The 14,622-nt window shown below is 31.9% G+C and overlaps 1 long non-coding RNA gene across 3 annotated transcripts; it reads right to left on the bottom strand.

Annotated features, from left to right (window-relative positions):
- Positions 1-10,716: 10,716 nt before the first annotated feature.
- On the bottom strand, positions 10,717-12,812 carry LOC127728074 (uncharacterized). 3 transcript variants are annotated; one of them, XR_007993990.1, is made up of 4 exons: positions 11,055-12,812; positions 10,965-11,024; positions 10,786-10,845; positions 10,717-10,755 (listed from the first exon to the last, which is right to left on the bottom strand). It is a non-coding gene; the product is annotated as an uncharacterized LOC127728074 (long non-coding RNA). The 3 variants fall into 3 exon arrangements; XR_007993989.1 differs by lacking the exon at positions 10,786-10,845 and adding an exon at positions 10,846-10,875 and having other exon boundaries at positions 10,720-10,785; XR_007993991.1 differs by having other exon boundaries at positions 10,995-12,812.
- Between the last annotated feature and the right edge of the window lie 1,810 nt (positions 12,813-14,622).

The raw sequence follows: 14,622 nt of genomic DNA, 5'->3' as shown, positions 1-14,622 counted from the left end.
AGAAAATTGTTTGTTGCGTTGTTTCGACATATATCGATATACTAGAAAATTGTTTGTTGCGTTGTTTCGACATATATCGATTTTAATATATAGAATGATACTAACTGCAACATTAAAAGGCAAATACTTTAACATTGTATCATTATAATATACAAGATTGGAAATTATTGCCAAAAGGTTAAAAGCGCAACAAAAATTTTGAATTCTTTTCAATCTACTGTTAGTATTTCCTGTCAAAATTATGATTTCTTAATATTTTTAAGAATGTTACGTGAATGGACTCCATTGGAAATAAGCCGTGAGGCTTTTCAAGTATGGTCTCTTATGGGGAATCCAAATTAATTATCAACACTTATTTTAAGATTTTATTATTTTAGTATGTGCTATTGTTTTATATTATTTTCATATGCAATAATTTATGTTGATATTTGATTAAATAAATCTATCTATCAGTCTATCTATCGTATTTCGTTTATAAGGTACTGCAGATATTATCACTATGCTGATACCTCTTTTAATCAATGAACACGATAATCTGTACTCGATTCCTACACCAATTATTTTTGACAAAGTGGCTGATTAATAGTTGCTAACTTAACGAATTTCATGGATATTCAGGACAGGAACACATTAAAAATTAATACAAGTATGTTCTGAAAATAGGCGAGAAATGTAGACTATCACTGGGAAAAGAGGGTATATTTTGGATAGGGGTAGACATTTTGCCTTGAAATAGGTCACCTAAGGATCCCCAGAGAGTAGTTGCAAGGGTTTTTTTTAAGCACCAGATGGTGGCCAGATCCCTACACGAGACATCTGATTTAAATCCCCCTTTCCGATCTAACGTATTTATACATCCCGCACTGCCAAACGGTTTTCGCACTTTAGCAAGCGATTTACTGTTGGAACGAAAGAAGCTAGTTCAGGGATGACCATATTTCTATTCCCAGTCAACGATTTGGGTTATTTTTGACAAACGAATATGTACTCTGACCCTGCATTATCAATAAACTCACCATAGATACCAGGAGTAAAATTGTGTACGACAGACTGTCAGTGACGCTCGTATCAAAAAAGTTAAAAAGGCCAAATAAAGTACGAAGTTGAAAAGAATTGCAGACCCAAAATTTCGAAAGATTTTGCCAAATACAGCTAAGGTAAGCTATTTCTGGGGTAGAAAATCCTTAGTATTTCGAAAAAATTTTGTAAACAGTTAATTCATAATTACATAAAATACTTAATTTACAGAAAAAATGTTATCATGCATATTTATAAGTAATCTGATATATTTATCAATTAGTATTTAATCAAACTTATCATTACTTTCTAAAGTAATTATATCTTATTGAAACCCAGTAAAACTTGGCAGTCTAATCAGAGACATATATATATATATAATGAATTGAATCATTATCCCATACGGTATATAAAAATTGTTGAGTTAGATTGCTGACAAATAACAAATACATTGTGTATTAAATAATAATATAACATCTTCACACGCTTAAAACACATGTCTTATGTCTATCTCTAGATTCGCCTTACGTGACAAGGTAACACTACGACTATTGAAGTTATATTTTTATATAGCGGATGTGGTCGTGTGGTCTAGAGCGCTGGACATGAGGCTAAGCGATTGGTGCTGTAGTGTATCAAAGGTGTGAGTTCGAATCCCCTTGAGGGACAAAAATTTGTCAGCATAAAAGTCTAATTCTAACACTGTTGGGTGTAATTTTCAGACTTATATATATATATATATATATATTTTCCAAAAGACCAATTGAGTGAAAAAGTATATTTTAACAAAACGCATTTGACTAGCAGGTCGAACAACTGATGTTCTTAAACCCTGCTGATTGCCATTGGCGATTGCCAAATAAACGGATCACAAGATGTAACAAAACAGATCTTATTAAATTATTACCAAACAGAAAACAATAAACTTGCGGAAAAGATGGTATACCGCAAACATGAGGTGCAAAAATTTGTACACCATATCCGGATTTCGACAATTAATGTCTCTTCAGTGATGTTAGGAATCGAAAAGTATTTGGAAGGCCATATAATTTAGGATTTTGAAAGAGTCAAAATAGGATGAACGGATCATATAAACCCGAAGGCAAATATAATACAAGCCCAAACGAAAAAATATAAACAAGTCTAAATTGAAAACATCGTTCAAACCTATGATTGCGTTGGATAAAAACCGCAATTTTTATACGTGTGCAGGCAAACCAAATTTCTTGGTAGAGGGGTCTAAATACAGCACAAACAACATTTTCCAAAAGACCAATTGAGTGAAAAAGTATATTCTAACAAAACGCATTTGACTAGCAGGTCGAACAACTGATGTTCTTAAACCCTGCTGACTGCCGTTGGCGATTGCCAAATAAACGGATCACAAGATGTAACAAAACAGATCTTATTAAATTATTACCAAACAGAAAACAATAAACTTGCGGAAAAGATGGTATACCGCAAACATGAGGTGCAAAAATTATTTTGTTAAAATATACTTTTTCACTCAATTGGTCTTTTGGAAAATGTTGTTTGTGCTGTATTTAGATCCCTCTACCAAGAAATCTGGTTTGCATGCACACGTATAAAAACTGCGGTTTTTATCCAATGCAATCATAGGTTTGAACGATGTTTTCAATTTAGACTTGTTTATATTTTTTCGTTTGGGCTTGTATTATATTTGCCTTCTGGTTTATATGATCCGTTCATCCTATTTTGACTCTTTCAAAATTCAAGAGTCTATCCTAAATTGAGGTAAATTATATGGCCTTCCAAATACCTTTTCGATACCTAACATCACTGAAGAGACATTAATTGTCGAAATCCGGATATGGTGTACAAATTTTTGCACCTCATGTTTGTGGTATACCATCTTTTCCGCAAGTTTATTGTTTTCTGTTTGGTAATAATTTAATAAGATCTGTTTTGTTACATCTTGTGATCCGTTTATTTGGCAATCGCCAATGGCAGTCAGCAGGGTTTAAGAATATCAGTTGTTCGACCTGCTAGTCAAATGCGTTTTGTTAAAATATACTTTTTCACTCAATTGGTCTTTTGGAAAATGTTGTTTGTGCTGTATTTAGACCCCTTTACCAAGAAATTTGGTTTGCATGCACACGTATAAAAATTGCGGTTTTTATCCAACGCAATCATAGGTTTGAACGTTGTTTTCAATTTAGACTTGTTTATATTTTTTCGTTTGGGCTTGTATTATATTTGCCTTCGGGTTTATATGATCCGTTCGTCCTATTTTGACTCTTTCAAAATTCAAGAGTCTATCCTAAATTGAGGTAAATTATATGGCCTTCCAAATACCTTTTCGATTCCTAACATCACTGAAGAGACATTAATTGTCGAAATCCGGATATGGTGTACAAATTTTTGCACCTCATATTTGCGGTATACCATCTTTTCCGCAAGTTTATTGTTTTCTGTTTGGTAATAATTTAATAAGATCTGTTTTGTTACATCTTATGATCCGTTTATTTGGCAATCGCCAATGGCAGTCAGCAGGGTTTAAGAACATCAGTTGTTCGACCTGCTAGTCAAATGCGTTTTGTTAAAATATACTTTTTCACTCAATTGGTCTTTTGGAAAATGTTGTTTGTGCTGTATTTAGACCCCTCTACCAAGAAATTTGGTTTCATGCACACATATAAAATTTGCGGTTTTTATCCAACGCAATCATAGGTTTGAACGTTGTTTTCAATTTAGACTTGTTTATATTTTTTCGTTTGGGCTTGTATTATATTTGCCTTCGGGTTTATATGATCCGTTCATCCTATTTTGACTCTTTCAAAATTCAAGAGTATATCCTAAATTGAGGTAAATTATATAGCCTTCCAAATACCTTTTCAATTCCTAACATCACTGAAGAGACATTAATTGTCGAAATCCGGATATGGTGTACAAATTTTTGCACCTCATGTTTGCGGTTTACCATCTTTTCCGCAAGTTTATTGTTTTCTGTTTGGTAATAATTTAATAAAATCTGTTTTGTTACATCTTGTGATCCGTTTATTTGGCAATCGCCAATGGCAGTCAGCAGGGTTTAAGAACATCAGTTGTTCGACCTTCTAGTCAAATGCGTTTTGTTAAAATATACTTTTTCACTCAATTGGTCTTTTGGAAAATGTTGTTTGTGCTGTATTTAGACCCCTCTACCAAGAAATTTGGTTTGCATGCACACGTATAAAAATTGCGGTTTTTATCCAACGCAATCATAGGTTTGAACGTTGTTTTAAATTTAGACTTGTATATATATGTCTCTGGTCTAATATTAGAAATTTTGAAAATGTACTGAATTGTGACTCATCGTTATTATCGTTGTTATCGTTATGGTATGTATGACTATAAATGGTTAACACAACATTTCAGATACAATTCATTTACTCTCATATCTGAAAGAATGTACAAAAGTTATAAAAACAAAACAAAAGGCTTTTATTGCCAATAGAATGTCTAGTTAATATACAATGGTTTAAAAATAGATATTTAAAATGATATCTTACAAAGTTCTAAATATACTACATTATACAATCATTACTGAGAATTTCCACTTCCTGGTTACTCATAGTTTGCATAGTTCAAAGTAATCTGATATATAACGGCGGAGTAACAACGATATCGACAGCATATCTATTATCTATCAGTATTTTCTATCAGTAAATTAGGACATCCCTCTGTTAAATTAGGCAAGTACATTTTCAAATACTTTTCGGTCTTAGTTCGGAACATACTAGAAAAGTAGTATGCAGTGGCAGCAACTTTTAAGTTGGCGTGGACGAGATATTCAAGGTCAAAATACGTTATGACAAGCAGAACACTTCGAAAAAAAAACAATAACAAAAAATATAAAAGGTGTCTAACTGAAAACTGTGTAACTAACTAACTAACTAAATAATTTTATTCAGTATAAAATCCAGTACAAAAGGATCATCGCTGAAATACATGAAAACATAGAAAAAATAAAACAAAAAAGAGACAGCAATTTTGTGACGTATAACAAACAATAGACAAAACACACACATCAATTATGCAATTATTCCCACTAATGAATTTCTGATCATGATACATTTGTTTATATATAAAAGAAATCTGTTGAGAAAATCAGTCTCCTTACAGTTCATTAAATATCTAAATTTATTAAAATCATCTAAATTACAAAAACATGGTATAATATTAACAATGTCATCATAAAACTTTTTCCTATCGTCTTGATAGAGGTTGCATTCACATATGAAATGAAACTCATCTTCAATTTTGTTATCAATACAATGTTCACATATTCTTTGACCCAAAGGTGTATTATTATATCTGCCTTTTTCGATGTGTAAATTAAGGTTAGAAATTCTTAATTTACAGAACTGTCTAATATATTGTTTCGAGTTCAACTTTCTCACTCAAAAGAGATTGTAGACATTCTTTTTTGAAATAAGTAAAAGTTAGCACCACCGCCCCTACCCAAAAATAAAAAAAAAATAAAATACTATTTTTGTATATGCATATGATAAATAATTATATTATATCAGGAAATTATACAATATAGTTTTTGACTTTCCTGGCATTAAATTGATCCTTCTTAGGCGGAGGACGTCCGCTTTGGAGTGTTTTGATTGGGTCAAGGAGGTTATATGACCTCCTTGATTGGATATATGAATATACATGTAGTATCATTTTTATTTATTTATGAAAATTCTGGCTTGAACACATGGAAATAATTTTTAAAAAATCGTCGAAAAGGCTAATGACTCCTTCATTAATTTGATGTAAAATGACGGTTGCTGTCGATACTATATATATAAGACAAGCTCAATAGACAGATATCATTTCTGTTTTTGTTTATCGCGATCTACATGGATTTTTCTTGGTTTCGCAAGGGAAGAATTTATAAACAATTTAAATATATGACTGTCAGAAAATATAAAATTTATTTGCACGAACTCTGGAAACTGGAAGAAGAGCGGAACTCGTCACCGACCTTTTTTTGTAAAATATATATTATCAGACGATGTTTTTGTATGTTTCATACTATTATTTGATAGAGACGCTAGAATGTTTAGACTGTAGTTATTGTGTCTCAAAGAGATCGACATTTCTTTGGCTTTGACCGAGAATAACAATTTTTACATTGTTGTTTGCTCGTAATTTATGAAAAATACAAGAAAGAATATCATAGAAGAAAATGACTGATTACAGTTGAACCTTATCACATACCTGTTACTTCTAGAATATTTTTCTTCTACCGATTTTGTTATTGCATAAAATTAATGTTTGAGTATATTTAGATCCGTATCACGACTGTATTGTTCATTTTATGAAAAATATAAACTGTATGGCGTTTTGCAAAGATTCACAGACAAGGTCATTTAAAAAAAAATCAGTGTCTTTTTATTGACCGGTTTCATTAAAAGTAATGTTTGAAGAATCCTTAAAGAAATATGTATATTCTTGTAAAGTTCTCTGTTTCACATTGAATCTTCTTTATATGCAATTTTCATTTCAGCCAATAGAAGACGATTCCTTTTTGGAGATGTCCATGCAAATGTTCTGTTTCATTTCTTTGTCACGTGATTTTCAAAAAGGATAACAAGTCATTCGAACAATCAGCAACATAGATTAATGAAAAAGGTTATGTTAAACTGAGCTGGTCACTGAATAGATACAAAAAAAAAAGAAGTAAAATCACAAAAATACTGAACTCCGAGGAAAATTCAATCGGAAAGTCCCTTCCGCATACAAGTATATGTATTGCGAATTCTCAATCTGACTCGAAAGAAAAATGCAAAATTCACCAAATATGTTGTCGAATCCGTCAATCAATACTGCAAATGATATAGAAGTTGATTGTCAACTTGATACAATCGTTTACAATGCATTTGATACGGATAATGTTTTCCATCCAGATTCTTTTCTTGACAGTGAAGAAACAAAAGAACCACTTAAACATAAATCAGATATCTCTGTTAAGAAAGCGTCAACGGAAAACACTATTGTGTCAAAAATGATGTTTTACTTTGGTTCTGTTTATAGTATTCTCTCAAAGAAATTAAGTAAAAAAGAGGCAGCAATGACAAGAATATTTTGTGATTTCCGCGATTTTATAAGTGACAACTTTATCGATAAACGAAGTGTTATTGTCGGTAGTGTTGGCGAAGGAATATATGATCCCGAAGATGGTATACATGTAATTTTTATATTAAAATGGATTGATATAGCATTTGAAATTCCAAAAACAATGTTATCAGGAGCAGGATGTATTCTTATTGTAGACACAAATACCGCTTATCCAGGTTATGTCTATTTAAAAGTACATTCTGGTTTGCAGTTTGAGTTGATATCCAAATGCGTGAAAAGGAAACGCTCAACATTATATTTGTCTAGTCATTTGTTTAAATTAAATCTGTTTGAAGAAGCTCATATATGTACACCTAACTCATCAGACGAGTCTGAATGTGCATTAAGCTTAACTTATGCTTTAAGACCATGTCAGGCAAATGAATTATTGGCGTCCTTTCCGAGGAAAAATAATGAATGGTTGCCAGAAGATCTTGTGTTCACGATAAAAAATGAATGCGTATTATTAGTTCCGAAAGGATATTCAGACTCACCAGATTGCGAAATATTGTGGCAGTTGACATTTGTTCTTGCTTCCAAAATTATTGTAAGATCCTTTAGTCATGTTCAATTACTGACATATGTGCTCTTAAAAATTTATATCAAACAAAAGTTGGCAAAAGATTTTTCAACAACAAACGTAGTTTCCCTATCGTATGTAATTAAAACAGTTATGTTTTGGGTAATAGAGGAATCCACAGAATCATGGGCAAGTAGTAATTTTCTCGCAAATTTCCATTCTTGCTTCAGTAAGTTAGCTTATTGTATATCATCGGGAAATATGCCAGACTTCTTTATCCCAGAAGTAAATATAATCGAGAAAAATCAAACGATTTTGGATTTAAAATCAGAAATTCAAGAATGGATACCAACTGAAAAAGATCTCTGGAACACAGTTTTAAAACAGTATTGTTTCCATCTAGACAATTATACGTGGGGAACAGAGAGTCCAACTTTATTATGTAAAAGTTATCCAGACTTGCAAATTTTTACTATGTTTCCTTTCATTCAAGTTGAATGTACATCTGTGGAACTCAAACATTTTCTGCTACGTGGAGTGCTGAAGATTGTATCAAATACCAACAAACCTTTCCTTCAAAGTCTGATATGTTACCAACTGTTACAACAGTGTCAGATACTTTCACAACTCGTCCAACCTCAGAAAGATGTAAGCAACAAGACATCGTATATGAATATTCGTTCAATGAACTTCCTTTCTATCATGGGCACAAAAACAGATTCCGTATCTGGTTGGATACTGTTAGGGTTTCGTCTGTTACAATCTGGACAACACAGATTTTGTTCTATTGTACTGGAACATATCGAATCGTTGATGGATGAAACCTTCTTGGTGGATACTGGGATACAGGAGTACTCGCTGGAGTATTTGCGTATTTACAAGACTTTGCTTAGAACGGAGAGACGTCTTTTTATAACAAAGATGAGACATCTTAGTAAGCAGCCAGTGTTAGTGCCAGAGGAAAGTGTCTTGATTCCCATCGAAGGCACTAATGGAAGAGAAGTTAATTTTTGTCACATTCCATCAGATATAATGATGTATTATCTGAGATTTTCATACATGACTCAGACGGGTAATATGACTTCGTGTCCTGAAATTCTTATCCAGGCTAAGGATGCTGTGAAAACTTCACCAATAACAGAAGATATGAAAATGGCATGTGAAAATCTTTTTGCAATGATGGAAAGTATATTACACGAATTTTTCAAAATTCAATGAGTGCAGTTATTTTAATGGACTGTACTTAGAATTATCAAGACTATAAACCTCTAACTAAGCAGAATATAATAAGACAGAGAACAATAGCGAGTTTGACGATGTTAATTTGAAGGCGATACTATTAGCATTTGAATCCAGATGTAATTAGAAGAGTATCAAATGAACGAAAAACAGTTACAATCAGTACGTTTTAGTTCTTCTCAAAGTAGACGAAGATGCTTGTACCATTCATCATGAGTCACCAAGAACACAATTAATCATTCAAAGTTCACTTGCGTTAACGTTTTTAAGTGTCGTAAAATCAGTTGTAGATATACTTATTTTATTCAAATCATATCACCTGGTAAAAGGATGTTTCTAAAGGAGAATAATGGTTCCAACCAAAAGAAGTAATACTTACAAACATTAACGATTGTTTACTTGGTTCAAGTCTTATATCCGAGTTTAATTCTCAGAAACTAAATGAACTATAATTTCCTATAATAGCTGAATCTACGAAAGATAAACATCTTACTTTCAGAAGGGTACACTCGGAACTTTCGATTAAGTTCTATCTAGAGTTTATTTCCTAGAAACTTAGTGATCCACTAGCTGCAATAAGTTAACAGATGAATCACTGGTTAAAAGTACACAAGAAAAACTGGCATAAACTTTGATGCATATGTGGTTATCATATTTGTATGAAAATATTCAGTTATAATTTCAGAAATATCACAGGATTAAAATTAATCTCACACTGACAATAACAATGTAACTGAAACTAAATATATAACAACAAATGAAACGAAAATAAATATACAGCTATAATTGAGACTGAAACTAATTACAGCAACAAATCAAATTAAAACTTAATATAAAGCAACAAATGAAACGGAAATGAATATACAGCTATAATTGAGACTGAAACTGAATATACAGCAACAAATCAAACTACAACTGAATATAGAGCAACAAATCAAACTACAACTGAATATAGAGCAACCAATGAAAAGGAAATGAATATATAGAAATAAATGAAATGGATACTAAATTTATCGCAACAAATGAAACAGAAACTGAACTACAGCAACAAATGAGACTGAGACTGAATAAGCAGTAACAAATGAAACGAAAATAAATATACAGCTATAATTGAGACTGAATCTAAATATACTGAAACTGAATATTCAGCAACAAGTCAAACTAAAACAGAAAGTACAGAAGAAAAAAATGAGAACCGTGTAGTGAATATACAGACAAATAGAGACTGAAACTGAATATGTAGCAACAAATGAGACTGAAAACTGAATATACAGTAATTAATGAGACTGAAACTGAATAAACAATAGTTAATGAGACTGAAACTGAATATATTGCAAGAAATGAGACTGAAACTTAATATACAGCAACAAATGAGACTGAAATTGAACATACAGCAACAAATGAGAACAGAAATGAATATGCAGTATCCCATGAGACTAAAACTGAATATGCAGTAGCGAATGAGACTGAAGCTGAATATACAGCAAACAAAATGAGAAAGAAACTGAATGTACCATAATAAATGAGACTAAAACTGTATATACTGGTATATCAACAAGTGAGACTGAAACTGAATATAGAGCAACAAATAAGACTGAAACTGTATATACAGTAATAAATGAGACTGAAACTTAATTTGCAGAGAAAAAGAGAACGGAGCTGAATATACAGTAACAAATGAAACGAAATTAATGTACAGATACAATTAAGGATGAAACTGAATATACAGCAACAGATCAAACATAGAGTCAATATACAGCAACAAATCAAACATAGAGTCAATATTCAGCAACAAATCAAACCTAGAGTCAATATTCAGGAACAAATCAAACCTAGAGTCAATATACAGCAACAAATCAAACCTAGAGTCAATATTCAGCAACAAATCACACCTAGAGTCAATATTCAGCAACAAATCAAACCCAGAGTCAATATACAGCAACAAATCAAACCTAGAGTCAATATTCAGGAACAAATCAAACCTAGAGTCAATATTAGCGACAAATCAAACCTAGAGTCAATATTCAGCAACAAATCAAACCTAGAGTCAATATTCAGCAACAAATCACACCTAGAGTCAATATTCAGCAACAAATCAAACCTAGAGTCAATATACAGCAACAAATCAAACCTAGAGTCAATATTCAGGAACAAATCAAACCTAGAGTCAATATTCAGCAACAAATCAAACCTAGAGTCAATATTCGGGAACAAATCAAACCGAGAGTCAATATTCAGCGACAAATCAAACCTAGAGTCAATATTCAGCAACAAATCAAACCTAGAGTCAATATTCAGGAACAAATCAAACCTAGAGTCAATATTCAGGAACAAATCAAACCTAGAGTCAATATTCAGCGACAAATCAAACCTAGAGTCAATATTCAGCAACAAATCAAACCTAGAGTCAATATTCAGCAACAAATCAAACCTAGAGTCAATATTCAGCGACAAATCAAACCTAGAGTCAATATTCAGCAACAAATCAAACCTAGAGTCAATATACAGCAACAAATCAAACCTAGAGTCAATATTCAGCAACAACTAAAACTGAAACTGAACATTTATAAACATATAAAACTGATGTTGATACTGATATCCCCTCTTTTTGGTTTTCACAAATCAGATTGTAGTGTAGATGAAAACAGCAATTATTTATTGGTCGTACAAAACAATAACAATGAAAAACAACTACCGAAAGATAAGCAGCAGATGACTAAAACAAATATCAACTGCTCATCATACACAGTTTGTAACTCGACCTCACAACCTCAGTATAGACAGGCTATCATGTATATGAACTGTCGCTATATTAAATAATATTAGAAAATTTAGTTTTAGAACTGCACACTGTCAGACTCCAAGTTATCAAGATGTGCTGATTCGATAAAACATAATGCTCACAAACGCAAACCATATCAACATGAAAGTGATTTTTATTGTGATGTCATGTGAACTACAAGAATGAACAAACTGTACTTTGGTTGAAACTCTAACACAAATGAATTACTAGTATACGTTATCTGAACAAGTTATATTAGTTAAAGAACATTTATAAGATTTCCCACCAAGCATGAGTCAATTTCTAGATTACAATTAATTTGAATTTGAAATAGAACGACACAAAGCTACATTCAATGTGTATGCCAAATATTTATAATATCAATGATGAAGTAACTCAAGTACTGGCAATAAATGAAACGAGAACTAGACAACTGAAAGAAATTTATATCATTGTTCTTATCAGAAATTAATCACAAAAACACGAGTGTTGTATAAAATATCTCAAAATAAGGCCATTTTTACCACCATGTACCAGTTTTAATCAAGATCTCAAAGCATTACACATATAAATTCAACTACTCTCAACTGAATAAACTCATCATATATACCAGGATTAAAAGTGTGTGCCGCGCTTTTCGTCTACAAAAGACTCATCAGTGACGCTTAAAATTGAAGAGCATTAAAGACCCAAAGTTCCGAAAGGTTTTGCCAAATACAGTTAAGGTAGTCTATTCCTTGGGTAGCTGGGGTTGAAAATCCTTAGTTTTTCGAAAAATTCAAAGTTTCGTAAACAGTTAATTTCTATTATGACTATATCAATGATAACCCATGTCAACACAGAGGTGCTGTCTTCTAAAGAAGACATTTCGATCAACCCATATAATGAAAAACAACATGACTATTGGTAGAAGATAAGAACAAAACAAGTTTAAGCATTTATTAGGAACTAAATGAATAGAAAGACCTCAACACAACGCTGCCAATTGACCTTGATCTTAACAAAGAATGAAATTTATTGAATCTACATTTGTATAATCTGAACTTGTAGCTTGTTTTAGATTAAATAAATCATGATACATTAATGCTTGTGTAGACTACGTAATGAATCTAATTGATAGAATAAAAAAAGTTAAAACCTGAGTAAAAAGTTGTCATGTTACTTGCGACTAACCATTGCAACAACAGGAAGTTAAATCTGAAAGTTAACGCTTAGGTAAAGAGTCCCTTTATAACAATCCAAAAGCATTCAGTAATTCGATTTGTTCCTAAGTCAATCGGGAAATGAATAGATATAAGAAGATGTGGTATGAGTGCCAATGCGACAACTCTCCATCCTAGTCAAAATTTATAAAAGTAAACCATTATAGGTCAAAGTACGGTCTTCAACACAGAACCTTGGCTCACACGCAACAGCAAGCTATAAAGGGCCCCAAAAATTACTAGTGTAAAACAATTCAAACGGGAAAACCAACGGTCTAATCTACATAAAAAACGAGAAACGAGAAACACTTATGAACCACATCAACAAACTACTGAACATCAGATTCCTGACTTAGGACAGGTGCAAACAATTGCAGCGGGTTTAAACGTTTTAATGGTACCAAACGTCACCCTTATCTGAATCAATAGTGTAACATAACAGCATAGAAAGACACACTATAAAATATCAAATGAAATGGATTAACTCAATCAAAAGACATATTAAGACCAGTGAACATACACTGAACAAATAAATTTGATGTATGATACAATGTAAATACAAAATAAATAAAATAAGGGAAGAATAATTAAAGTAACATGTTATTCCGCTGTGAAATGTTAAACAATTTAAGAAAAACAATATGCTTGAACAATAATATCAGCCATTTGCAATTATTTTATACACAGGTAAATGAAAATAATTTGGTTGTTAGGTATACGTGTACAGTTCAAATAGAGAAGTCTGTTTATCAATACTGCTGCAAGAAACACCGATGGTTTAGTAACAATAAACTTAATGATGTGATTCATTTCATTGTATCAAAACCTTTGATACACATTGTCTGAATTGTCTGACAGAGACCATACATTTTTTTTCTTTTAGGTCACCTCTAAGTACCTGTTAGAACTGATAATTTGATATCATATTTACTCTCGTATTTATCTTATTTCTACAAGGGAGAATTAATGACTACTGAACTGTTTAATGAATGAACTTTACTGATTAGTGAAACTAATACAAGATGTCTAATTTAATCACACTTAAGTACTTATGAGTGAAATAATTAGAAAAACAATTCAACTTATAACATATGCAGCGAGAGATCACATTAATTTATAGAATTTTTGCTTATAGAAGACCAAACCCTATTCCGGCGAAGCTGTATATTCGGCAGAATAAGTAAATATTTACAAGTCATTATTGTCATTTTAGTAAATATGAAAGTAGGGACTTCCGACAATTTTTCATTTTCTCAGTTGCTTGTAGATGCGCCCACATGTTTTGTTTTATATCTTATATACTTGTACGACGGATTGAAAAAAAATTACAATTTGTCTGACTTTAAAATACATTTTTGAAAATTTTACGAAGCCAAAGTATTTAGGATAATATTGCGGGTAACAGTATACACTTATTGACTGGGTATGAGGGTAATAGCAAGTTTGTTGTCCCTGAGATACCAACTATTGCTCGAGGCGAAGCCGAGGTCAATAGTTAGTTTCAAAGGGACAACAAACTTGCTATTACCCTCATAACCAGTTATTAAGTGTTTTATTATACCGAACAAAACAACTTTCTAAAAAGACTACATACACCACTTGAAAAAAAATGATCACATAGACATGTACAAGATGAACTATCAGGTTTTTTTTTCCCTGTGTGGTATTTGTCAATAATCTATATACTGTAATCAAGACCAGGAATCCTTGTGTAAAAATTGCCGTACATATGATAAACATTAGCT

Source organism: Mytilus californianus, unplaced genomic scaffold (genome assembly GCF_021869535.1).
Source record: "Mytilus californianus isolate M0D057914Y unplaced genomic scaffold, xbMytCali1.0.p SCAF_1, whole genome shotgun sequence".
NCBI classification, from domain to species: domain Eukaryota; kingdom Metazoa; phylum Mollusca; class Bivalvia; order Mytilida; family Mytilidae; genus Mytilus; species Mytilus californianus.
The sequence above is the reverse complement of the archived record's forward strand: the minus strand, read 5'-3'. Positions and strand labels throughout refer to the sequence as shown.